At 38.4% G+C, this 4,901-nt stretch overlaps 1 pseudogene; it reads left to right on the plus strand.

The window, feature by feature from the left end:
- Nucleotides 1-1,987: 1,987 nt before the first annotated feature.
- Nucleotides 1,988-2,106, plus strand: LOC122817405 (annotated as a pseudogene).
- Nucleotides 2,107-4,901: the final 2,795 nt, after the last annotated feature.

The raw sequence follows: 4,901 nt of genomic DNA on the forward strand, positions 1-4,901 counted from the left end.
GAGTAGTTTAGTTTTGTTTGGGTTGAGTATTCATTGAGCATCGGATAACCAAGTTTCAACAGAGGAAAAGGCTTCCTGTGTGACTTTTTGAAGTTTGGGTAGGGATTGGGCTGAGCAGATGATGGCTGAGTCATCTGCATATTGTATGAATGTGCCATGTTTGGTGGACGAGGCTAGATTATTGGTGAAAATAGAGAAGAGTAGGGGTACAAGGATGGATCCTTGGGGAGCCCCTATAGAGACAGGTAGTTGGGGAAATATATCATTCTAACATACTATGGATTGTTGGCGGTCAGACAGGTAACTCTGAAATCAGTTGGTGACTGATTGAGAGAAGGATAGGTTATTGAGGACAGAGATGAGTTGTTTGTGTGGGACCATGTCAAATACTTTAGATAGGTCTAGGAAAGTAGCAGAGGAGAGATAGCCATTGTTTTTATGCTGAAGGATAGTGTTAGTAAAGGAGAGTAAGGCAGTGATGGTGCTATGGTTTGGTTGGAAACCATGCTGAGTATTGGAAAGGAGGTTGTTAGTAAGGAGCTAGTCTGAGACCTGAGTGTGAATGCATCTCTCTAGTATTTTGGAGAGTGGAGAGAGAATAGCTATGGGGCGGTAATTGGTTAGTTCTGTGGAGGGGCCGCCTTTGTGGAGGGGAATTATATGTGATACTTTCCATAGTGTGGGAACATAACTTTCTGACAGAGATCGGTTAATCAAGATGGATACTGGGTAGGCTAGAGCATCAGCTGCCATTTGTTGGTATTCACTTGGGAGGTTGTCTGCTGCTAATTTGGTGGGCTTAGAAAACTTAATAAAAGGAAAAGGACAACCCTATTTTTCTAACAGGAAACACATAGGTTGTCCAGTGACAGTTCCAAAGGACACCAAACCCTTGGTCTCATGCTCACAAATAGCAATGATTCGAGGCACATATGTAACATTATCAAGAAGTTTTGGCCAGTGCTGACCCAAGATGAAACACTGAAAGAAATAGTGGGAGAGAGGCCAAAATTCATTTTTAAAAACAAAATTAATTTGAAAAGATTACTATGTACGAAAGATGGGTTCTCTAGAAAAAGTTCTATTGATAAGAAAGGAACTTTTAAATGTGGCAGGTGTATAGCCTGCCCTGTGATAGATACCAACAATGTATTCAAACATCCCATTACGGGACTGGAATATCATTTTTCATGCAGTGCTACCTATAATAGTAAACATGTTGTTTACTTAGCTACTTGTTTAAAGTGTTCTGCTTATTATGTAGGCAAAACCAACCAACAGTTCAAGGACAGAGTGTTGCACCATCTGAGAGATATCCAGCAAAAGGATCACAAAAACTCTTTGGCAAATCATGTCATTCAGCATCCCCTATATTCCTTCATGTTTAAAGCCATTGAGAGTGTCTTTGAAGGTCCTAGACATGGAGATGTAAGCAACAGAACTGAAATATGTGAGGTGAACTGGAGTATCAATCTCCAAGCAGATTGCCCTCCAGGACTGATTGCAGTTGTACCACTTAAATCGATTTTAAAGGCAAGGCGCATATCCATATGTTGACAAGTGCACCATGGACTCTGTAGTTGGTCTACTAACAAAGGAACGTGAAGTTTACCTTAACCTTAAAGAAAAGAATTTTCAATATAAGGATGTTGTATGGAGACAAGTGAAGTATTAAGCACTGAGAAGAAAAGAAAATCGCTTCGTTGATGGTGGTATTCTTTAAGTCCCTTTAGCAGTTGAAAGATGGTTCATGGCATAGAAAGTCTGTGTTGAGATAAACAACTAGTGACTTCACATTTGTCTTCATGTAATGGATTTTGAATAATTATGCCCTTTGGGAAGTTCTCACCAAGGGGGACTGATGACATCTCTATGTGCCTTTGCCATCAATAATGGGAAAATGAGCAATGGAATAGCAACATGGGCTAATGGTACAAACGCTGTTCTAGCTTGGTATGTATCTATTTCACAAAGAAGCAGATTTTGCTTGTACGGCCATACCACCTTGAATGTGCCCGATCTTGTCTGGTCTTGGAAGCTAAGCAGAGTTAGGTCTGGCTAGTATTTGAATGGGTGACCACCTGTGAATACCAGATGCTGAACCAGTAACCCCATGGAGTTTGTCTTATCAGCAGAAGACGTCAATTTCCACTATGTCTTTATGTCCTTTATTTTGCTTGACATTTTGAACCAAGAGAAATTAATTAATGACTGACTCAGCAATGGAATTAGAACTACTAGATTTTTTGTTAAGTTCCATTTAAAAAGGACAGATGTTATTTATATACGCCCTAAGTAGTTATATAAACCTAAAGTATTTACTGGGGAAGAAAGAACTTAAGTAACATCAACATTGATTAGTGTTGACAAGGCTGCCTTAGTCTGGTATGTGCTGTTTCTTCAAGGAAATTGTCTTTATTTGGCAACATGGAGGTGTGTTTCCTTCAAGGTCTCTGACTGGCTGTGAACTCATTGCTTTGAAAAAAGGTGTTGGCTTGGATTTAGCCATATGACTGGTGTTTCATTCATTTATCTTAGCCCTGTGGAACCTGATTCTTTATGATCTGAGAAAGGCTTTTAGCTGAAAGCGCTTATCATATATAAATCAACAAGGGGGTTGTTTTATTGCTTTACATTTCATTTTAAGTCTTAACAATTAAAGTTTTTATTTTATTCTGAAGAGCATAATTTTTGGTAGCCTGTGGTGGTGTGTTTCAGTTTTTACACAGACTTTTGCTTAGCTTTTGAAACCACCTTTGGCAGTCACAGGTCAGTTTCTCTTTCTTGCTTCTGTTGTTTTTGGATCCTTTAACTGCACATGGCTCAATTTAACACTGCAACAGAGACCTTGGAAAAAGGGAGAGCTTCTTTAGACTTTATTAGAAGCAGGAACACCACAGAGTGCCGAGGTGAGAATGTCAATCCACTATTGTGTTTGAATTTTGATACAGATACAATTTATTTTAACAATGAGACACCAGAGATAGAATACTTTGAAAATATATTTAAAGATGTAGAAAATGCAGCCTACTGCCTGAAAAGATTGCAGTGGTAGTGGTTCCATCTTGAAGCAAGTATGCACTACAGGATGATTTCTAGGGGAATGAGAGTTAAATGCATGCCTAGCTATGGAAATAGTCATCCAGAACTGATGGCAAAATGGCAAGCCATTAACCTAGAAACAAGCTTTAAGTATATAAGGTTGTTAATTGAATATTTCAAACCAGAAGAAGAGACTATAGCTAAGCACATTAAAACCAAACAATTGGAATTAGAACAGATTGGAACTGTCGGATGGCAGTCTAAGTAAGCTGGAGAAATTGAAGTTTAATTTGAATTTATATGACAGCAAATTAAAAGAATAAAAGATTTATAAGCTGTCTGGAGACATACAGGATTTTAAGCAAGGACATAGTTTTGAACAGTCGAAAGAAATAAGGACACATTTTACATCTAAACAATCTTCTAATAAAGCCAAGCTGCATCATCCAACCATTAAAGAAGCAGTGGCTGCAGCACAATCAACAGGAGTGCAGGATAGAAACAACAGTGATGAAACAGCAAATATACCATCTAGCTCTCTAAATGTTGAAGGAAACTTAACATTAATTATCGGAACAAATAATATAAATAGTCAAGAGTTTACAGAAACTGTCTTAGCCACAGGAACCAGACCTAAAGGGGCAGCCGCCCATCAACCCATAGTTCACAACTTACTGCTTTTTCTCAAGCAGAACTTGTACAGAAACCCCAGATCCATGAGCCAAGAAAGGAAAAGAAAAAAAAAAAAAACAATTAATTAAGTAATAGCACACTAGTAATACATATATCTTGGCTGGAACTGAATAGAGACCAAATTCAGCTATTAAACAAAGGTCTCACATTTATACCATCATTGTGTCCGAACTTAAGTGAGTTGCATGAATGTTAGATTCTTCAGGAGAAATGTCACCCTAAAAAATATCTTTGTGAAACAACAATGAAAAAGAGCTAAGTCATATAAGAAACCCAATAATTTTGTACCAGTCAATCATCCAGCTGTAGATTTATTTATTTGGCTCTGTGAAAATGAAGTAGGAAGCTTGAGACAAGGAAGTGATTGTTTTAGACACGTCCATAATCTAACAGCACTTGAAAGACAGGCACTGAATGACCTAAGGAACAGAGAAGACATAGTGATTAAGCCAGCAGATAAGGGAGGAGCCATAGTTTTGATGGACTCCCCATGGTATCAGGATCGAATGAAAGAAATGCTGACTGATGCACAAACCTATATACAGATCAGCAAAAGTGATCTGAATAAAATGGTCTCAAGTGTGAAAGATGATCTCTTCAAGTTGCTGATGACTTGTCAGTTAACTAAGGAAATACACAACTTTTTTGAAGTTACTAATCCAACTGTACCGACTATAAGTGGCTTGCTGAAGATCCATAAGGATAGACAAAATCCAGCACTTCGCCCCATTGTAGCAGGTAGGGGATGGATTACAGAACCCCTATCCATATATGTTCAGGAACAATTGAAGAAACTGTTATCACAAGCTACCATGGTATTGAAGGACACAGGTAGGTTTTTTAGCACACTATACTCCATCATGAGCAGTGATGAAGACTACTCGGAAATGCTGTTGGTAACCATGGACATCACTAGCCTCTTCAGAGTTATTTTCAATACCTATGGGGTTGAAGTCATCAGGAATACAGTGGTTCCAAGAGATATAAATGTGAACATTGATCTTATATGTACACTTTTGGAACTTATTCTTGAAAACAATGTTTTTATCTATGGGAAGGAATACTTTCGGCAACGCTGGGGGGTAGCCATACCCCTTGTGCGAACAGTTATTCTGTGCGAACAGTTATTCGAACCTTGTATTAGCACAATGGAAGCAGTTCTTTCT

This window comes from Protopterus annectens, chromosome 12.part0 (genome assembly GCF_019279795.1).
Source record: "Protopterus annectens isolate FY-2018-M chromosome 12.part0, PAN1.0, whole genome shotgun sequence".
NCBI classification, from domain to species: domain Eukaryota; kingdom Metazoa; phylum Chordata; order Ceratodontiformes; family Protopteridae; genus Protopterus; species Protopterus annectens.